The 23790-nt window shown below is 39.1% G+C and overlaps 1 protein-coding gene across 4 annotated transcripts in view; it reads right to left on the bottom strand.

The window, feature by feature from the left end:
- Nucleotides 1–23790, bottom strand: part of CDK8 (cyclin dependent kinase 8) — a 152316-nt gene that overhangs the window by 104889 nt on the left and 23637 nt on the right. The window lies entirely within an intron of this gene.

The following is a 23790-nucleotide window of genomic DNA, read 5'->3' as shown; positions in this document are numbered from 1 at the left end:
CAAGTGTACCTGGGTTAATAACAGACAAAGTAATATTTAAGGCAAAAGGCATTACTAAATTGTGAAGTTTATAATGATATCATTTTAACTAAATTTGCCCTGATACCTATAAAAAAATTACTCAACAACTGCAGAGTATACATGCTTTTTAAACACAAAAAACATTTATAAAAATTGGCCATATCTTGGATCATAAAAGCAAGTTTTAATAAATTTCATGGAACTGAAATCATAAATGTTTTCTATGTAAGATCATAAATGTTCTCTATGTAATATCATAAATGTTCATGTATGTTCTCTGGCTGGCCAAAGTGAAATGAAGCTAAAAATCAGTAATAAGAAGGGAAATTAAGAAATATATTTCTAGGCCGGGGGCAGTGGCTCATGCCTGGAATCCCAGCACTTTGGGAGGCCGAGGCGGGTGGATTACCTGAGGTCAGGAGTTCAAGACCAGCCTGGCCAACATGGTGAAACCCCGTCTTTACTAAAAATACAAAAATTAGCCATAGTCGCAAGCGTCTATAATCCCAGCTACTCAGAGGACTGAGGCAGAAGAATTGCTTGAACCCTGGAGGCGGAGGTTGCAATGAACTGAGATCATGCCACTGCACTTCCACCCTGGGTGACAGAGCAAGACCTGTCTCAAAAAAAAAAAAGAAAGAAATCTATTTCTAGATAATCCAAGCATCAATAATAAAAGATATCAGAAAGGAAATTAGAAAAAAAAGTGAAAAAAATGAAAATGAAATTACTGCAAATAAAAATGTATGGAAAGCAACTAAAGCTATAGTTAGTAAAGAGAAAAAAATTAAACTAAAAGGAGATAAAAAAGAAAAAATATAACAGCCAAAGATATACACGCATACATAAAACAGAAAGGAAACACAATATGCCTGCATACATAAAATAGAAAAGAAATATAAAATAAAAAGGACCAACAATTCCAAACACTGACTCATTAAAAATACCAACAAACCAGCCGGGCACAGTGGCTCATGCCAGTAATTCTAGCTACTCAAGAGGATCGCTTGAGCCCAGGAGTTCGAAGCCAGCTTGGGCAACACAGCAAGCAAGATCCCAGCTCTAAAAAACAAAACAAAACAATAAACCTGATAAACTTCTGGATTAATCAAGGACTATGCAATTTAAAGTACCCATAAAACACCCCAACAGAATTTTAAGTTAACAGTTATGTGCAGTTGGACTTCAAACTTGTAACTTGGCTTAGGGATGTCTCTTGGGGATACTCTCCCCCATCAATATCTCTCTCCTAAACTGTAACAATGATCTGTCTTATTTCTTGTCTCCAGACTTGCCCATCCAATCTACTCTCCATTCGAGCCAGAGGGACCTTTCTAAAAGACAAAGACAAGACAATCACACATGATGAAAGACAAAGCTGCAAAAAAGCAGCTACAGGAAAGGGTTAGAGTGACTGTAAAATACCAAGAACAGAAACTTAGTCTGTTCTAAGTTCTAACAGAAACTTAGTCCTCTGGGTGCTAATTTCCCTAGTTGTCCTATCTGTCCCATGAAAAGATCCTTCCAAAGGAATTGTGAAACTTTTAGAAATATATAATCCCAGGTTCCCAGATCCATATCAATTGGTTCATATATAGGAAACTCAAATGCAAAAAAATTGGAAAGACCCTATGGGTGAAACCTTGAATTTTACAGGAAACCAAGGAGTTTTAGAAATACTACAGATGTTGTAAGTTTTGGAAGAATTCACAGTTTCTCTTTTGGAAATCGACTGAACTCTAATTCAGTTCATAAGCAAATAAAGAAGGCACCCATTGCAGAATTCTATTGGGGTGTTTTATGGGTACTTTAAATTGCATAATCCGTGATTAATCCAGAAGTTTATCAGTTTATTGCTTGGTTTGGTTTGGTTTTGTTTTTTTAGAGCTGGGATCTTGCTTGCTGTGTTGGCCAGGCTCATTAACACCTGCAGACAGCATTCAGGAGATTCTGACGCAGATGGAGTCGCACTCTCTCCTCACTTTCTGTGAACCATCTTAAGTCAGAAATAGAGGATGTAATATGCAAGTAAAAACCAGAGTGGGAAATAGCCCCACAGACTGACTACCAACTTCTCACTGAACAAAAGCGGGATAAGACTCAGAATACAATGATGGCATTACACATTTTAAAAACTGGGTGCCCACATTCCAGTCATTAATTACCACAGCAAGGAGTCTCTTGATGAAGACACTTGTAAATACCATCATCAGGGAAGGGAATTGGAATAAAATTAGTTCCACTGTTAGGTAAGAGCGTAATCAAAGGTGACATTATGGGGAATGTCCCATCCAATCCTTAAACTCACAGGGAGAAATTTCTTTAAATATTAAAGGACAACTTTGCAGAATCTATATTGATACCAATGCTCTAATGTCAACTTTAAACTCTACCAATGTTACAGAACCTCTCCAATGGAGCCAACAAATTACTCAGATGGTGGCATCTCTCATAATGCTCAGACATTTCCCACATACTACTCTTAAGTCTCACCCTCAGGCCTCTAACAGAGTAATATTCTTTCTTCCTCTGTGATACCATACCATAAATTACCATAGCAGGCAATTTAACAGAGAGGAACTAATTATTGTAAAAAAGAAATTAATTACCAGATTAAATTTTGCCTAATGGCCCTTTCCTTGAAATCCCCAAGTTCTCCCCTATTCAACAATGAGGCCATAGCTAATTTGGACACTGATTACTGGTGTTTCTTAATTTACATCAAGCCTACACTGAACATCCCTAGGAAGTTTGACTTTTTGTAGGGGAAAAAAAAAAAAAAAAAGTCTACTGATAATGGCAGATTTATTGGAGCTGAATCCGTCAAGGCTCAGATTGACTCACCCAAAGCAAACATCTACCAGAATTTGAACAATTATCTCTAGTTGCAGAAGTGAAAAGGACTAAAACCAACAGTTGAAGATCTAATACAGAAAGGACTTATTACTTCATATTTATCTTCGCAATACTCCCATCTTCCTGATCAAAAACAAAAAACAAAATCACCACAATGGAAAGGATACAGTTTTGTTAAGGATCCCAGGACTACAAATAGACTATTTATTTCTCTCCCCACCTCCACTTTCCTACAGAACCAAACTCAAATATTATTTTATCTTTACCATCTCTTGAAGCTACATATTTCACACTTGTAAACCTGTGTCTTAATTTAGTGTTGTTTTAGAGTGGGATAACCAATACCTGTTTGCTTTGGAAAAATCAATAATACATCTGGACAGTTATGCCCTAGAGTTTATTGAGACACTCTCCAATTTTTCAACAAGTCCTCATCTAGTACCTCAAGGATCTTAAATTTCCCTGTGTTTCTACTCTAATCTAGTATCTGGATGACCTTTTGTTGGTCTGAAAAATAAGTAAGTTCCAAGACTGATTACATTTTTCTACTTTAACTCTGATAGGACATAAGCAAAGAGAAGTTTTGTCTTATTCAAGTATACAGTAATCCCCTGCCCAATCCATGGTTGGCTTTCTGCAGTATCAGTTACCTGTGGTCAACCATGGTCAACCTCAGTCTGAAAAGATTACATGGAAACTTCCAGAAATAAACAATTCGTAAGTTTTAAATGGTGTGCCATTCTGAGTAGCATGACAAAATCTTGTGCCCCCCACCTCCATACCCCCTAGAATGTGACTCATCCCTTCGTCCAGCTTACCCACGTTGCATACTCTACTCACCCATTCGTCACTTAGTAGCTGTCTTGGTTATCAGATTAAAAAAAATATTGATAGTTTATACAAAGTTCATGGTTTCAGGCATCCACTGGGGGTCCTAACCTAGTGCATGATTTATCCTAAGAAGGTATGCCTCTTACTCTGGGCGGATTACACACCATTCAAACCTTTCTGAGGTAACAAAGAAAATCATGAAGATTCCTTGATCTCATTTACTACTGAAGGTAGTAGGTCCCCATTTTTCTGTAATTATATAATTATTAAAGGATTTAACTAAGTTCAGTCCATGGCTCATTTTTGCACTGACCATGAGCTAAGGATAGTTTTTGTATTTTCAAAGAATTGTTTTAAAAAATGAGTAACAGAGACTATACATGGCCCACTAAGCCTAAAACATTTACTATCCGGCCCCTTACAGAAAAGGGTTTGTTGACCCTTGCTACTCCTCTATTCCTTAAAAAGCAGGAAACTACTGTCAGTAAACTATGTCCTATATAGTCTTAAACTCCTCTAGAAAATTCAGATTCAATCTTGGTTGTTGATGGGTCATGTCTTCAGATGAAACAAGAAAATATAGGGCTGACTTTGATGGAACAGATCTCAACTCACACCCGGAATGAAACCCCATGCTAGAGGCAAGATATGCCAAGATGACTGAAATCACTGCATTCAGCAGAGCTTGCCAGTGACCTGTGTAGCTAGTGATGAAAGGTTAATACAGTCACATACTGCATATTGATGTTTCTGTCAACAAAGAACCACGTATACAACAGTGGCATCACAACTGCCTACAAGATTCAGGACAGCACCATGTACAGTACAGGTGCATAGCCTAGGAGCACTAGGCTATACCATATAGCCTAGGTGTGTAGTAGGCTATCCCATCTAGGTTTATTTAAGTATACTGCTCTATGATGTTTGCACAATGACAAAATCACCTAACAATGCATTTCTCAGGCTGTATCCCCATGGTTAACTCACAAGTAACTGTATCTATAAAACTGAGAATGGATCAGTTTTAAGAATAGTCATGGCCGGGCGCAGTGGCTCACGCCTGTAATCCCAGCACTTTGGGAGGCCAAGACAGGCGAATCACAAGGTCAGGAGATCAAGACCATCCTGGCTAACTCGGTGAAACCCTGTCTCTAATAAAAATACAAAAAATTAGCCGGGCGTGGTGGCGGGCGCCTGTAGTCCTGGCTACTCGGGAGGCTGAGGCAGGAGAATGGTGTGAACCCAGGAGGCGGAGCTTGCAGTGAGCTGAGATTGCGCCACTGTACTCCAGCCCGGGCGACAGAGCGAGACTCCGTCTCAAAAAAAAAAAAAAAAAAAGAGTAGTCATGATTTTGGGATGCTTTGAAAATAACGATGGTTCCTGACTTTAGCATTAATCCTTCCTAAGGAGGTAACGATTCTAAAGACATGCCAACAAAAAAAAAGAAATAACATGAATTAAGAATACGCCCTGACTGATCATTATGTCAGACAAGAAGCACCCTTTACTAATATCTTAGCCTTTATGGTAGTTCAAAAGACCAAATCTTTTAAGAGGTTCAAAGAGAATGCCAACAACTGGCTCTAGCATTAGAAGAGCATATTGGATGAAATCCAGGGGCAAATTACCACAGTTAACCACTGGTACTCTTGGGACACGGTTTCTTGGTGGCATCAGGGATCCTGAATGGAACCTGGGATATTTTTTGCATAAAACTGTATACCCTGGCAAGGACAAATTGGTCAGTCAAGTCTATTAACACTACTGGGAAAGCGTCACTAAAATTGCCAAGGGTGCCGTGGTCTATGTCTCCTTTCTCACCAGCATAATTTTTGACAGTAAATGTGGAACACAGACAGGAGTAGAGACCTCAAGGTCTGAGTGCCACAAATGGTTTTTGTACAACTAGTCCCCTGCTGTGGGTTTTGACTATGTCCTGGTCATCATTTGCTTGTTCTTGTGTTAGACTTAAGCCTTTCCTTGTGGGAAATCTACAGCTTAAACACTAGGAAAAAACTCAATTTTGTGTGTTCAGCCTGAGGAATTCCAACCTTTCTTTGAGGGGCACCCACTTTGCTAGAGCTGTTATTAAAGAGCTTTGCAAAGTCTTTCTACTTACAGAAGTTTCACTGTCCACATCACCTCAAGAAAGGTAGAAAGAACAAAGGGAATTCTGAGACTAATATGAGCAAAGGTAGAGTCTCTTGAACTTCTGTGGCCTAAGATATTGCCACTGGCTTTAAGAACAATGAGATCAATTCTTTCTGGGGCTCAACCATTCCCCAATAATAGCACAGGCTTGCCCACATACCTAGAAATATTACCTCTGATTATAGACTCCACACTACTATAGGCAGACATGGCCATATATGTACTGCCTGCCAAGAACTCATAATGTTACGGACGAAATATTTGTATCCCTGCAAAATTAATGTGCTGAAATCCTAAACTCCAATGTGATGGCACGAGGAGGAAGTGGGGCTTTGGGGAAGTATTAGGTTGGTACAAAAGTAATTGCAGTTTTAATAATTAAGTCATGAGGGTGGAGGAGGCTTTAATAGGGGTAATGGGACATTGCCCCTATAAAAGAGACTCCAGAGAGCTCTCCTGCCTCTTTCCACCATGTGAGGATATAGCGAGAGGACAGCACCCTATAACCCTGAGGGGGACTCTCACCAGAACCCAATCGTGCTGGCACCCTGATCTCTTTCAGCTTTCAAAAGTGTGAGAAATAATCTGTGTTGTTTATAAGCCACTCTGTCTATGATATTTTGTTTTAGCAGCCCAAACTAAGACAGACACATGCAATATATCCAGCGTTACTACCAACAGGTATAAGCAGCCTTTCCGTAACATCCTCCTACATGACCCTGTATGATCTGAAACCTGGAGACATGGCCTTTTGGAAAACAGAGAAATACAGTCCTCGAACTGGAGACAAAGGAACTTACCAGGTACTGTTAATAACTATTATGGCAGTGAAACTCCTTATATTCACGTCTCTCAATTTAAAAAAGCCTAAGTCAGCCTTGAATCACTGCAAGACTATCCCCATTAGAAACCTGAAGTTGACAATTCTCAGCAATCTTCTAGAAGCAGAAGGTCTTTGGAAGGAGAGAGCTTCAATCAAAGATCTCCAGACCAAGATCCGTAGAACAAGGTTAGTGACTGTCACGCTTTAATCTCTATTATTCCGTTCTTTATTTTCCTAGCTATCTTCTTTCCTCTTTTGCTATTAAGGTTACCTTTTTAGTTATATTACTTTAAAGGCCCCTATTCTTAATATTGGCCTTTCCATTCCATTTGTAGGAGCCCAATGCCTGATTAAAATTTATTCATGATTGGCTGGGCACGGTGGCTCATGCCTGTAATCCCAGGGGCGTATCACGAGGTCAGGAGATCGAGACAATCCTGGCTAAGACAGTGAAACCCAGTCTCTACTAAAAATACAAAAAATTAGTCAGGCGTGGTGGCAGGCACCTGTAGTCCCAACTACTTGGGAGGCTGAGGCAGGAGAAATGGCGTAAACCTGTGAAGTGGAGTTTGCAGTGAGCCGAGATCGTGCCACTGCACTCCAGCCTGGGCGACAGAGCGAGACTCTGTCTCAAAATAATAAATAAATAATAAAATGTATTCATGATTTGACCGAAGCATACAATCAGACTGACTGTTGGGTTTATAAACATTTTCCTTTGGGAGCCACCCCACTTCCTTGTAACTAATCAATTTGCTTCCTGGGTAAATGACTTGACTGTTTAGTAACTTTTTAAATGGCAACCCTAACGATAGGCCATCTATTGTGTCATTCAAAGGAAAGGAGGTTCTTATCTCCACTGAAACGTTACTAATGGATCTTAGAAGAGGACTAGAAGTCCTAGTCCTTGGTTAGTCCTTTATTACTACAAGGACCTCTAGTCTTCCAGTCCTTAGAAGAGGACTTAATGTTGGGTCCTTTTAGTAATAAGATGTCCTTTTAGTAATAAAAGGTGTGTATTTGGAGGCAGTCTCACTTTCATAGATCTAACAGTAAAGCCAGACAAATTAAACCCCATGCTCTTGTGCTTTACAGCTACCTGATGATACTGGCGCTACAAACTTCATTACCTGGCACTGGATCATTCTTGGTAAGTTATAAATACTCTTTGACAACCCTAATAGGGATATTTTGCCTCAACAGATTAATGTTAACTTTATGGCACAGAAGTCTACTAGCTACTACTTGCAAACTAATCAGTGATTTGTTATCTTGGCAAACTGATGCCTCCCTTCAGGACAGTACCCGATATCACCTAGAGCCCATTTTGGCCCATCAGTTCCTGCTTTTGGAAACAATCTGAGAATCTGATTCCCCAACCACTGGAGAGGATTCTGAATTGCTTCCTTTTCACATCAACCTTCTTTACTTCCAGCTCTACAAAAGGTCTAGAAAGTAGGAAGATTTCTACATGCTAAAGTTTAGAGAATAGCAAGGAAATTAGGTAACCCAAAGATAACCAAAGAGCTCTTTGTCCAAAAGGTTTGTGAAAGGATCATATGGTAGTTCTATTTTCAATTTTTTGAGAAACCTCCATACTGTTTTTTAAATGGCTATGCTAATTTCTATTCTCAGCAGTGTGCAAGGATTCCCTTTGCTCCACATCTTCACGAACGGTTTGTGAAAGGTGGTAGTTCAGAAGAGTCACTTTAACTACATTTGTCTGTCTTAGGGGAAGATGAGCTTATAACCTTTCAATCCTCTCTGGTATCTTTACCATTACGAAAAAGATTAGAGAAGCAAGCAAAATAATCATAAAATTAGGTGATGTTGACAACACCCCCGCATTTGTTCTTGTGAGCTCTTTGGATGGGGTAGAATCAATTCTCATGGCTTAATTTTGGCATTCTTGGCTCCTGGCTAAAAAGTAGAGTGCAGACTCTAATCATAATCATAATCTTTTTTTTTAGTACCTGTCTATGGTGCAGTGCTCAGGGGTGTAGCCACAGTATTGAAAGTTGCTGTACAGCCACTGTTCAGTCAAATGATCCAACAAATGATCATGATACAAAAAGAGAGGAATCTCTAATGCTTACAAAGATTGAAATGATCATCTCCACCTTCTCCCCACCCCCAGCCTGTTACCTGACCACTGAGACCTCATACAGTCATAAATAACTGGATTGATCACATTCTCAGATGTTAATGCTTGGGGAAAGGAGGCTAAGAACTAAAACCATTAACAATCACATACTATCTATATTTACATGGTTTTACTCTTCGACTTAAAATGACTTTACTATTCCAGGAACTCCTGCCCAGGAAGACGAAGTTTTAAATAGTCTAGTCGGATTAAGGAACGTCTCCAAAATATATTTATCTGAAAAACAGACTACTCATTACCCCTGCCCAGGACAATAACTCATTCAACAAAGTCCTTCAAAGACTCTTCACTCGGTAAGACTCATTTAAAACCCTTGCTGATTGTCATGATCCTGCCGTATTCCAGTCAGGCCTTTGTAGTGAAAAGATCTGCATTAAACCAAACCCAAAAGCCTCATAAATATCCCTCTTTTGCCTTCCTCTCTGAGACACTACTAAGATTCTGCAAAGGCAGGAGACTCCCTTATAAGAAGATATTTTGGTCAACTGGGAAGCCCAAGAGAAAAAGTCTACACATACCAAAGGCTAAGGGATCCCAAACAAAGGGCCTGTTCCCTACCTGATCTCCCTATAAGCAAAAGGATCTGCCAATACAGACAGACCATTCAGTCAGTGTTTGGTACTTTACTCTTAAGTATTAACACATTTCCCAGAGTCACCATGTTTAAGAAAAATCTTTAATAAGAAAAGACCAAAATATCTTGGAAGAAACAGAGACAACGCACAAAGAAGAACATGAAAACACTACCATGGGCTGGGGGCAGTAGTTCACGTAACCCCAGCACTTTGGGAGGCCGAGGGGCCGATCATGAGGTCAAGGGGTCGAGACCATCCTGGCCAACACGGTGAAACCCCATCTCTACTAAAAGTACAAAAATTAGCTGGGCATGGTGGTGCGCACCTCTAGTCCCAGCTACTAAGGAGGCTGAGGCAGGGTAGTCGCTTGAACCCAGGAAGCGGAGGTTGCAGTAAGCCAAGATCGTACCACTGCACTCCAGCCTGGTGACAGAGCAAGACTCCTCTCAAAAAACAAAACAAAACAAAACAAAACAAAAAAACTATCATGAACAAAGAACCTGAATAAACATTTTCTGAAAGACTTTCAAATGGCCAACAGACATGAAAAAATGCTGAGCATCACTAATTATCAGGGAAATGCAAACTAATGCCACAATGAAATATCATTTCATATCTGTTAGAATGGCTAATACCAAAAAGACAAGTGTTCGTGAAGATGTGGAGCAAAGGGAATCCTTGCACACTGCTGAGAATAGAAATTAGCATAGCCATTTAAAAAACAGTATGGAGGTTTCTCAAAAAATTGAAAATAGAACTACCATATGATCCAATCATCCTACTACTGGCTATATAGGATATGAATTCAGTATGTTGAAGAGATACCTGCACTCCCATGTTGGCTGCAGCATTATTCACAATAGCCAAGATACAGAATCACGTAAATGTCCATCGACAGATGAATGGATCAAGAAAATATGGCGTGTAGAGCAGGGCAAGGTGGCTCATGCCTATAATCCCAACTACTCAGGAGGCTAAGGCGGGAGATTGAGCGTAGGAGTCTGACGCTGCAGCGAGCTATGATCCTGCCACTGTATTCCAGCCTGCAAGACCAAGCAAGATCCCCACCTCTGAAGTAAAAAAAAAAAAAAAAAAAGGTATGGATTATTTAGCTTTTAAAAAGAAGGAAATCTGGTCATTTGCAACAACATGGATGAAACCAGAGGGCATTATGTTGTTATGTGAAATAAGCCAGAACGATAAATACCACATGATCTCACTTATATGTGGAATTTAAAAATGTGGAACTTATAAAAGTAGAGAGTAGAATGGTGGTTACCAGGGGCTGGAGGAGGAGGGGAATGATTGGGGAGAGGTTTGCCAAGTATAACAAATTTCAATTAAGCGGGAAAAATAAGGTCAAGATATCTATTACAAATGGACTATAGTAAACAATGTATACTTGAAAATTGCAGAGTAGATAAGTGTGAGTTAATGCATATGGTTAATTAGCTGAACTTAGCTAGTCCATAATGTATACATATTTCCAAATATATTGATACCATATATACATTTTTTATCAATTAAAACTGTATTATCACAAAAATTTGCTCCACATATTTCAAAATCATGTTGACACCATAAATATATACAATTTTTTTCTTTTTTTTTTTTTTGAGACAGTCTCACTTTGTCACCCAGGCTGGAGTCAGTGATGCGATCTCGGCTCACTGCAACCTCTGCCTCCCAGGTTCAAGCAATTCTCCTGCCTCAGCCCCCTCAGTAGCTGGGACTACAGAAGCACGCCGCCATGGCCAGCTAATTTTTTTAGTATTTTAGTAGAGACGGGGTTTCACTGTGTTGCCCAGACTGGTTGTGAACTCCTGAGCTCAGGCAATCTGCCCACCTTGGCCTCCCAAAGCGCTGGGATTACAGGCATGAGCCACCGCGCCCAGCCAGTATATACAATCTTTATTTGTCAATTAAAACTATCATCACAAAGAGGTAAGCTATTGCATCCATGAAATATAAATAAGGTTATGAAAAAGAATATTCAGATGACAAATTATATATACATATGAAAGCAGAAATAAAAATTAAATGCAAGGGTTGAAAGACAAAGTTGAAAACTAAGAATCTAGAGAAACAAAGAAAATACAAAAAGAGAAATTATCAAATAATAGCATTTCCTAAAATTGAAGGACAAGTACTTTCTAACTGAAAGCACACAGTCCTACATCTCAGGACTGAGAATAAATGAAATAAAATCCACAAATGCACATAATCATAAAAGTTCAGAAAAATAGAAATTTAAAGTGAAGAAAAATAAGAGTTCTTAAGCTTTCTAGAAGACAAGTTATACACAGGGATCAGAAATCTGAATCACACTGGAGTTTTCAATAACACTGAAGGTATAAGAGAATGTAACAACATATTCAAAATTCTAGGATTTAAAAAAGGATTTCCAGCCTAGAATTCCATATCCAGCCCAAGTATCACTGCTAGTTTGCCCCAATATCCATTCTTCTCTTCTTCCTTTTAGTAGCAGATCCCTTCTAGATAGAGCTGAGCACATAACAACCTAACTAAATATTACCTTTTCCTGCTTCCTGTGTGACTTTTAATGGGCTTAGCTATAGGACAAACTTGACCAATTAGATATGAGCATAAGTGAAGTGAGCAGATTTTAGTTCATGCCCTTAAAACAAATCTGCAGACCCTCCACTCTCTCCCCCTTCTCATTGGTTGGAATAAGAATACCAGGTGATGGTAAGCCATCTTACAGCACAAAAGTAAAGGCAAACCCTGAGCCAGCCCTTAACAAATGAGCCACTCAGATCCAGCGGGTCTGGGCTGGCCCTGAGATTCTGCATTTCTAATAAGCTCCCAAGTGATGCTGCTGTTCTTTCTGGGAATCCCACTCTGAGTAGTGAAGCCTGAGTAGAAAACGGTGTAAGAACAAGGCAGAAAGTGCCTGCACCCCTGGATGACTGGAAAAAATATCTTCATTGCATAAGCCACTGACATACATACACATACACACTTTATTTTCCAAGTTGACTTTTTAAATTTAAATACATGAAATAACCGTCTTTCCCTAAAACTTTTGAAATACTCCATTTTTCTTTCTGCTTTGTTTATATACATTCTATGAACCTAATGTATGAATCTGATGTGTGAAATACAAAGTTATGAATTAATATAAAATTGAATAGACTTTTTTTTGAACATGCAAGGACTCAGGGAAGTATGCCAGCAAAATAAGGGAGTAAACCCAGAAAGATGATGAAGACCTAGGAATCAAACTCCAACACAGGACAGAAGTAATGGGAATATCCAGGATGAAGGTATATGGAAGTTCTATGAGTTCTTAAGAAGATGGGGAAAGAAAGTATGCATATATGTGAGGATGGGGAAAACTATGTAACAGAACCAAATCATTCATATTCCATGACAGCAAATTGCAACAGATTACTCTAAATTTAAAAATAGGAGAAATACCGTGTTACGCTGAAGTTAGAAAAAATATCCAAGATCTGAAAGTCTTTGCTTCTTATAATCAAAAATCATGAGGTAGAGAGAATTGGGCCCAAAGTTGCTGTTTTTTTGTTGTAAGCTTTACAGTGCAATTCAGCTTTTAAAAATCTGAACATGCATTATTTTGATTTTAAAAATTTTTGAACAGTTGGCATTTTATTGTTCCTATTCAAATTCCTATTCATATGGCTCCCAATTTCAGAATTCTACCAAAAGACCAGTGTAACAACAACTCTTTCTATATGTACATACATACATCTATGTATAGTCATGCGTTGCTTAGCAATGGGAATATGTTCTGAGAAATATATCACTAGACAATTTCACTGTTGCACAAACATCACAGAGTGTACTTACACAAATCTAGATGGTATAGCCTACTGTACACCTGGGCTATATTATATAGCTCATTGTTCCTAGGCTACAAACCTGTACAGCATGTCACTGAACACTATACACAACTATAACACAGTGAGTACTTGTGTACCTAAACATGCAAAATTTTTTTTTTTGAGACAGAGGCTCACTCTGTCACCCAGGTTGGAGTGCAGTGGCACGATCTTGGCTCACTGCAACCTCCGCCTCCTGGGTTCAAGCAATTCTCTTGCCTCAGCCTCCCGAATAGCTGGGACTACAAGCAGGCATCACTATGCTCGGCTAATTTTTGTATTTTTTTAGCAGAGACATGGTTTCACCATGTTGGCCAGGCTGGTCTCAAACTCTTGACCTCATGATCCACCTGCCTCGGCCTCCCAAAGTGCTGGGATTACAGGTGTGAGCCACTGCGTCTGGCCCAGAACTTTTTTTTTTTTGGCACACCCATGCTTTTGACTGCTTAAAGTAATAGCATGATCATGACACTGAATAAATTTCTTCTTTTAAAAATGTTTTTTCTTTAGAAACCCAAATATCAATATAATGATGAAGTATCTCAACTCACTTCAATGTCAACTAATCAGTGAAAAGAAAGCAAAAAGAGATTTAAAGTAACCTTCAAGAAATCTCTTCATAGGAACCCAGGAGGAAAGGGGTGTGTGTGGGGGGGTGGTGTGTGTGAACTATTCAGCAATCACACTCCAATTGCTCTTTTAATATATATCATAGGGTCTTCCTCCAATCTGGGTGTGACGACCCTTTTCTTAGCTCCTATAGCATACAGAGCATACTATAATCAGGTGAGTTTCACTCTATTACAACCACATACCTGTTTTCCAATCCCACTCTTTCGCTTGTTGAAAACTAAAATTTCTGAGTACTTAAATGCCTGGCATGACAGGTACTTTATAAATGCTTGATAAATTAATAATAAGTGAAAGAAAATTAAGTGTATTTCTGAAAAGTGTGAATTAGCATGATTTTCACAAATCAGAATTATAGCTTTCAAAACAACTTCAACAATTTTTAATACAGAGTTATACTCTGTATTTATTTCTAGATGAAATAAATATACTCTATAGTTATTTCTAGAAGTTATTTCTAGAAGAATGCTCATGCTAAGAATTAGCAACTTCCTGGATCTAATTTAATTTTGCTATAAGAAATCACATTTAATACAACATTTGGACTACTACCTATGCATGATAAGGTCAAAGTTTATAATGTTATTTTTACATCAAATATTTGTGACTTCTGATCTAAATGCAAAAGAGTACTCAAGAAAATCTAATCAGTTTTACAAAAAATGTTTAGTGCCTTAAATCACAGTAGAAAGATCTTAGGTCAGAAATAAAACCAAGAATAATTAGATGAATCCTTAAAAAATAATCAAAATTAAGAAGTAAATTTCGGCCAGGCGCAGCGGCTCATGCCTGTAATCCCCGCACTCTGGGAGTGCCGAGGCGGGCGGATCATGAGGTCAGGAGATCGAGACCATCCTGGTTAACACAGTGAAACCTCGTCTCTACTAAAAATACAAAAAATTAGCCGGGCGTGATGGCGGGCGCCTGTAGTCCCAGCTACTCGGGAGGCTGAGGCAGGAGAATGGCGTGAACCCGGGAGGCGGAGCTTGCAGTGAGCCGAGATCGCGCCATTGCACTCCAGTCTGGGTGACAGAGCGAGACTCCCCCGTCTCCAAAAAAAAACCTGTAACCTTACAGTAGGTAACAATTTCCTAAATAATACAAAAAAAACCTCACTGCTCATAAAGTGATAAATTAAGTTGCACTAGGCCAGGCCCAGAGGCTCACACCTGTAATCCCAGCACTTTGGGAGGCCGAGGCAGGCAGATCACGAGGTCAGGAGTTCAAGATCAGCCTGGCCAGCATGGTGAAACCCTGTCTTTACTAAAAATACAAAAGATTAGCCAGACATGGCGGTACGCGCCTATAATCCCAGCTACTCGGGAGGCTGAGGCAGGAGAATTGCTTGAGCCGGAGAGGTGGAGGTTGCAGTGAGCCGAGATCGTGCCACTGCACTCCAGCCTGGGCAACAGAGCGAGATTCCATCTTAAAAAATAAAAAAATTAAGTTGCACTAAAATTAAGAACTTCTGCTCATTAAAAGACAACATTACAAGGGTAAAAACACAAGTCACAGGATGGTAGAAAATATCTGATACATATGTGTGTGTATTTTTTTCAGAATACAGCACTTCATAGTCTTAAAATTGGGATTTCCTATCATCCTACGTGTCATACGTAATGTATTACTTTTGACCTCTTTCAATCATTTACTTTTTTTAGAATTATTTTATCTACTTATTTATATTTTTACTTCAATAGTTTTGAGGGAACAGGTGGTGTTTGGTTGCATGGAAAAGTTCTTTAATGGTGATTTCTGAGATTTTTATGCACCCATCACCTGAGCAGTGTACACGGTACCCAATATATAGTCTTTTATCCCTCGCCCCTCTCCCACCTTTCCCAAGTCCCCAAAAGTCCATTATATCACTCTTATGCCTCTGCATCCTCACAGCTAGCTCCCGCTTACAGGTAAAACATACGATGTTTGGTTTTCCATTCCCGAGTTACTGAACTTAGAAAAATGGTCTCCAATTCCATCCAGGTTGCTGTGAATGCCATTATTTCATTCCTTTCTACGGCTGAACAGTACTCTGTGGTGTGTGTGTGTGTGTGTGTGTCTGCGTGTGCGTGTGTATATAAATACATATCCACTTGTTTGTTGGTGGGCATTTAGGCTGGCTCCATTTTTTTGCAACTGTGTAGTGTGCTGCTATAAACGTGTGTGCAAGTGTCTTTTTCAAATAATGACTTCTTTTCCTCTGAGTAGATACCCAGTACTGGGATTGCTGGATCAAATGGTAGTTCTATTTTAGTTCTTCAAGGAATCTCCATACTGTTTTCCACAGTGGTTTACTCTCCCACCGGCAGTGTAAAAGTGTCCCTTTTACCACATCCACACCAACGTCTGCTGTTTTTGATGTTTAAAATATGGCCATTCTTCCAGGAGTAAGGTGGTGTCTCCTTATGGTTTTGATTTGCATTTTCCTGATATTTAGTGATACTGAGCATTTTTTCATATGTCTGTTGGCTATTTGTATATTTTCTTTTGAGAACTGTCTATTCATGTCCCTTGCCCACTTTTTGATGGCACTGTTTTTTTATCTTGCTGATTTGAATTCCTTGTAGATTCTGGATATTAGTCCTTTGTCAGATGCACAGTTTGAGAATATTGTTTTTCCCACTCTGTGGGTTGTCTGTTTACTCTGCTGATTATTTCTTTTACTGTGCAGAAGCTTTTTAGTTTAATAATCTACTTATCCTTGTTTTTGCTGCAGTTGCTTTTGGATTATTGGTCGTGAAGGCTTTATGTAAGCCAATGTCCAGAAGGGTTTTTCCGATGTTATCTTCTAGAATTTTTATAATTTCAGGTCTTAGATTTAAGTCTTTAATCCATCTTGTATTGATTTTTGTATAAGGTGAGAAATGAGGATCCAGTTTCATTCTTCTACATGTGGCTTGCCAATTATCCCAGCACCATTTGTTGAATGGGATGTCCTTTCCCCACTTAATGCTTTTGTTTGCTTTGTCAAAGATCAGTTGGCTGTAAGCATTTGGCTTTATTTCTGGGTTCTCTCATCTGTTTCATGGGTCTACACATCTATTTTTATACCAGTACCATGCTGCTTTGGTAACTATAGCCTTGTGTATATAGTTTGAAGTCAGACAATGTGATGCCTCCAGATTTGTTCTTTTTGCTTAGTCTTGGCTTTGGCTATGTGGGCTCTTTTTTGGTTCCATATGAACTTTAGGGTTGTTTTTTCTAGTTCTGTGAGGAATGACGATGGTATTTTGATGGGAATTGCACTGAATCTGTAGATTGCTTTTGGCAGTATGGTCATTTTCACAATATATTGATCCTACCCATCCATGAGCATGGCATGTGTTTCCATTCGTTTGAGTCATCTATGATTTCTTTCGGCAATGTTTTGTAGTTTTCCTTGCAGAGATCTTTCATCTCCTTTGATTAGGTACATTCCTAAGTATTGTATGTATGTATTTATCTATTGCAGCTGTTGTAAAGGGGTTTTGGTCCTTGATTTGATTCTTGGCTTCGTTACTGTTGGTGTTTAGCAGTGCTTCTGATTTGTGTAGGCTGATTTTGTATCCCGAAACTTTACTAAATCCATTTATCAGATCAAGGAGCTTTCTGGGTCTTTAGGATTTTCTAGATATATGATCATATCATTGGTGAACAGTGACAGTTTGACTTTGTCTTTACCAATGTGGATCCACTTTATTTCCTTCTCTTGTCTGACTGCTCTGGCTGGGACTTCTAGTACAATGTTGAATGGAAGTGGTGAAAGTGAGCATCCTTGTCTTGTTCCAGTTCTCAGGGGAAATGTTTTCAACTTTTCCTCATTCAGTATAGTGTTGGCTGTGGGTTTGTCATAGATGGCTTTTGTTACTCTGAAGTATCTCCCTTCTATACCGATTTTGCTAAGGGTTTTAATCATACTGTTAAATGTTTTTCCTGCAACTATTGATATGATCATATGATTTTTGTTTTTAATTCTGTTTATGTGATGGATCACATTTATTGACTTGCATGTGTTAAACCATTCCTATATCCCTGTTATGAAACCCACTTGATCATGGTGTATTATCTTTTTGATAAGCTACTGAATTTGGTTAGCTAGTTTTTTATTTGTTTGTTTGTTTGTTTGAGATGTAGTTTCACTCTTGTTGCCCAGCCTGGGGTACAGTGGCATGATCTCAGCTCACTCCCCCTCCCGGGTTCAAGCGATTCTCCTGCCTCAGCCTCCTGAGTAGCTGGAATTACAGGCGTGTGCCTCCACGCCCGGCTAACTTTTGCATTTTTAGTAGACAGGGTTTCACTACGCTGGCCAGGCTGGTCTCAAACTCCTGAGCTCTTTCTCTGTCGCCAGGCTACAGTGCAGTGATGTGATCTCGGCTCACTGCAACCTCCACCTCCCGGGTTCAAGCGATTCCCCTGCCTCAGCCTCCCGAGTAGCTGGGACTACAGGTGCATGCCACCACGCCCGGCTAATTCTTTGTATTTTAGTAGAGAAAGAGTTTCACCATATTGGTCAGGCTGGTCTCGAACTCCTGAGCTCGTGATCTGCCCACTCAGCCTCCCAAAATGCTGGGATTACAGGCATGAGCCACTGCGTCTGGCCTTTTTTTTTTTTTTTTTTTTTTTTTTTGAGATGGAGTCTCATTCTGTCACCCAGGCTGGGGTGCGGTGGCACAATCTTGGCTTACCGCAACCTCTGCCTCCCAGGTTCAAGCAATTCTCCTCCTTCAGTCTCCAGAGTAGCTGGGACTATAGGTGCGTGGCCACCACGCCCAGCTAATTTTTTGCATTTTTAGTAGACACGGAATTTCACCACGTTAGCCAGGAAGGTCTTGATCTCCTGACCTTGTAATCCGCCCACCTCAGCCTCCCAAAGTGGTGGAATTACAGGCATGAGCCACCATGCCCAGCCAATTTTGTTGCATTTATTGAGACCTGTTTCATGACCTACCATATGGTCTCTCTCAGAGAATGTTCCATGTGCTGACAAGAACATTCTGCAGTTGTTGGGTAGAATATTATGTAAATATCTGTTAAGTCCATTTGTTCTATGGTATAGTTTAAGTCCATTCTTTGTTGACTTTCTGTCTTGATGATCTGTGCTGTCAATGGAGTATTAAAGTAATAAGACTATTACTGTGTTGCCATCTATCTCATTTCTTAAGTCTAGTAGTAATTGTTTTATAAATTTGGAACTCCAATGTTAGGTCCACATATCTTTATGACTGCGATGTTTTCCTGCTGGATTCTTTTATTATTATATAATGTCCTTCTTTGTCTTTTTTAACTGTTGTTGCTTTAAAGTTTGTTTTGTCTAAGAATGGCTATTCCTGCTCACTTTTGGTGTCTATTTGCATGAAAAATCTTTTTCCACCCCTTTATCTTAAGTTTATGTGAATCTTTATGTGTTAGGTGAGTCTCTTGAAGACAGCAAATACTTGGGTTGGTGGATTTGTATCCATTCTGCCATTATGTGTATTTTAAGAGGAGCATTTAGGCCATTTACATTCAGTGTTGGTATTGACATGTGAGGAACTGCTTTATTCACCACGCTAGTTGTTGCCTGAATACCTTTTTCTCTTCCACTGGGTTGCTGTTTTGTAGGTTCTGTTAGATTTATGCTTTGAGAAGGTTCTATTTTGGTGTATTTCAAGGTTTTGCTTCAACATTTAGAACTCCTTTTAGCACTTCTTGTAGTGCTGGTGTGGTGATGGTGAATCCTCTCAGCATTTGTTTGTCTGAGAAAGACTTTATCTTCCCATTTATGAAGGTTAGTTTTGCTCAATACAAAATTCTTGGCTAGTAATTATTTTGTTTGAGGAGGCTAAAGATAGGATCTGAATCCCTTCTGGCTTGTTGGGCTTCTGCTGAGAAATCTGCTGTTAATCTGATAGGTTTTCCTTTATAGGTTACCTGATGCTTTTGCTTGATAGCTCTCAAGATTCTTTCCTTTGTTTTGCCTTTAGATAACCTGACAACTATGTGTGTGGGTGATGATCTTTCTGTGACGAATTTCCCAGGTGTTCCTTTAGCTTCTTGTATTTGGATACCTAGATCTCTTGTGAAGCCGGGGAAGTTTTCTTAATTATTCCCTGAAATATGTTTTCCAAACTTTTATATTTCTCGTCTTCCTCAGGACCACCAATTATAGTTAGGTTTGGCCATTTACCATAATCCCGAACTTTGTGGAGGCTTTGTTCATTTTTTTAAAATTCTTTTTGCTCTGTCTTTGTCTGACTGGGTTAATTTGTAAGCCTTGTCTTTGAGCTCTGAAGTTCTTTCTTTTATTTGTTCTAGTCTATTGTGGGAATTCCAGTGCATTCTATATTTCCCTGTGTTTTTCATTTCCAGAAGTTGTGATTTTTTTTTTCTTTATGATATTTATTTCTCTGGAGTAAATATCTTCTGGAGCATTCTTCATCCATATCTCGAATTTTTTTAAATTTCTTTAAATTGGTTTTCACCTTTCCCTGGTATCTCCCTGAGTAGCTTAATAATTAATCTTCTGAATCATTTATTTCACAATTCAGAGACTTCTTCTTGGTTTGGATCCATTGCTGGGGAGATAGTGTGGTCTTTGGGGGATGTTATAGAACCTTGTTTTGTCATATTACCAGAATTACTTTTCTGATTCCATCTCATTTGGGTAGACTATTTCAGTGGAAAAATCTGGAACTCAAGGGCTGTTGTTCAGATTCTTTTGTACCACGTTGGTGGTCCCTTGATGTGATGTACTCCCCCTTAGGGATGGGGCTTCCTGCAAGCCACACTGCAGTGATTGTTACTGTTCTACTGGGTCTAACCACTCAGTGGGGCTACCAGACTCTGAGCTGGTACTTGCAAATGTCTGCAAAGAGTCCTGTGATGCAATCTGTCTTCAGGTCTCCCAGCTGTGGATACCAGTATCTGTTCTGGTGGAGATGGTAAGGGAGTGAAGTAGACTCTGTGAGAGTCCTTGGTTGTGGATAATGTTTAGTGTGCTGGCTTTCTCGGATGCTGGTTATGCTAGTAGTGATGTCACATGGAGAGACTCAGGACCACTGGTCGGCCAGGATGTTGCAGGCAGTGGAATTAGCTATTGTTTTCTCCTTCCTTGAAGCAGGGTTATCCTGTCATGAGTTACTGTAATGTCGTGCAGAAGGTGGCAGTTTTGAGAGAGCACCAGAGTTTTCTGCCAGTCTCACAGAATTTGCAGCAGCCTGCTGCTTCTTTCAAAGGATCTGTGAATTATTTCAGTTTTTCCAGTACATTCCTGTGGTGGCTCTTGGAGCAAAACGTCCACGGTATAAGCCTCCACATGCTGTTCTGTCCATCTAACTAAGAGCTGCAGGTCAGCCTTGTCTCCTATCCACCATCTTCGACAATCATGCCAGAAGGCAAAGAGGAATCAGGCAAGTCTATGAGGACAGAGGAGGAGGAAGAAAGCTGTGTATACATTTTATATTCAACAAGACATGAAATCTCGCATATCAATAAGAAAAAGGTAGACGATACAGTGGAAAAATAGGCAAAGGACTTGAACAGGTATTTCACAAAAGAAGATACTCAGTGGCCATTAATCATATGAAAAGATGCTGACAATAGTTATTTTTCAGTGAAACAAAACTAAAACTACTTTGAGGTACCACTATATATCACTGGAATGGCTTTAATCATAGACAAGTTACACCAAGTTCCCATGTTGAGTCACTATGAGCTACTTACTATTATGGAGCCCTGGGACCTGTCCAGTTGCCAGTGAATTCAGTCTTCTGAATGAGACTAAGAGGCTCCAGAGAGGAATGGGTAAAATATTTATAAGGTTATAAAGTCACGCGAGGTTACTTTTAGTGGTATTTCAGTTACAGTATAGGTTTAAATTAATATTTGGAAGTTTATTTAAGGTTCTTAGCCACCATTTATAAAATAGCCCCTAAGTATTCTCACTGAAAATTTTACACAAAATTATTTAACAAATTGTTATATACAGCCATGTGGAATTACAATTAAAAATCATTAAAAATCAATTAAAAATCATTAAAAATCATGTTTTGAAAAATGTCACATTTAAAAATGTTTAAACCTAATAAGAAATTGAAGGATGTATAATAAACATCTATATATCCTTCATCTATACTGTTAACATTTTACCACATCTTTACACACACACACAAACACATTTTCTTCTGAACCACTTGAAACTCATTTGTAGCACACGATCAATGTGGTGATGTCAGAAGAAAACAAAATTTGTAGACATCATGCCACTTCATTCTGAAATACTTCTTCTGAGAATAAGGACATTTTCCTATATAATCAAAATATCATTTATATAACACCCCTCAAAAATAACATTTTCATAAACTCATCTGTTGTATAATTCATACTCAAATGTTACAAAATGTTCCAAAAATGTCTTTCATATGAGTTTTTATTAAATCCAAATTTACTGAACTTTATTAATCCACTGAATTTGGTTGGTAAGTCTCCTTAGTCTTTTTTTAATTGAATCCCTCCACCACTACCACAAAGCTTTTCGTGATACTTTCTTGAAGAGACTAGGCCAATGGTCACTTAAAACAGCACAAATTCTAGATCTGATTGTTCCACCATGATTAGGTTTAAATTAAAACATTTTTGGTGGGACAACTATACCAGTGATTTTTTTTTTTTCTTACTGCACCCCATGGAAGGCAAAAATAATGGGCTGTCCCACTGTTCTTGACGCTAAGATTGATCATTTTGTTAAGCTGATGATTGCCAGACTCTCAATTACAAAGGTACATTTTCTTCTTTGCAGTTAGTAAGTAATTTGTGAGGTGATACTTCTAAACCAATGAATATTTAATTTTCCAACAAACTTTCACCATCAATGATTTTTGCCTGAATCAATTTTTACACTGAGTTACAAAATGGTTTTTCTGATTCTATCATTCCTTCTACATTTTCTGTAAAGATTCTGTAAAGGCATTCTTCTGTAAAGAACCACCTCCGCCCTACCTTTTTTATTATCAAGATGGACTCATGGATTCTTTACAGGATAAATTATAATATACAGCCCTCTTCAATATCTATGGGACGCATTGGTTCCAGGACCTCCCAGCAGATACTAAAATGCACAGATGCTCAAGCCCCTTACATAAAATGATGTGGTATCTGCATGAAACCTATACACACCATCTCATATACTTTAAATCATCTTTCGATTACTTATGATACCTAATAAATACAATGTAAATACTACATAAATAATTGTTATATTGCTTAGGGGAAAATGAAAAGAAAAAAGTCTGTACTCCTTCAGTACGGACACAACTACAGAACATTCTGATCTGTGGTTGGCTGAATCTGCATATATGGAACCCACAGATAGACAGGGTCAACTGTATATTCTGTCTAATGTTCAAATTATCCCAAATCTGGCCAATAAAAACCTCTCCAAGTCAATGTCTATCACTTTTGGAATAATTTAACATATTTGAAGACAAAATGTCACCAAAGCACAAACAATTCAAGGCCCAAATAATTCAATCAGACAAACAATATAAGACAATTCAGGAAGATTGTTCTGCATAGCTTCCTGTTCTTGCAAGGTTTTTTTTATTTTTTTGAGACAGAGTCTCGCTCTGTTGCCCAGGCTGGAGTGCAGTGGCACAATCTCGGTTCACTGCAAGCTCCACCTCCCGGGTTCATGCCATTCTCCTGCCTCAGCCTCCCAAGTAGCCGGGACTACAGGCACCCGCCCCCAAACCCGGCTAATTTTTTGTATTTTTAGTAGAGACAGGGTTTCACCGTGTGAGCCAGGATGGTCTTGATCTCCCGACTTCGTGATCCACCCACCTCGGCCTCCCAAAGGGCTGGGATTACAGGTGTAAGCCACCACCCAGCCACAAGTTTTATCCCATCTCTCAGTTAAT

This window comes from Papio anubis, chromosome 15, assembly GCF_008728515.1.
Source record: "Papio anubis isolate 15944 chromosome 15, Panubis1.0, whole genome shotgun sequence".
Taxonomy (NCBI): domain Eukaryota; kingdom Metazoa; phylum Chordata; class Mammalia; order Primates; family Cercopithecidae; genus Papio; species Papio anubis.
Note: the sequence above shows the minus strand (reverse complement) of the source record. Positions and strands in the feature narration are given on the sequence as shown.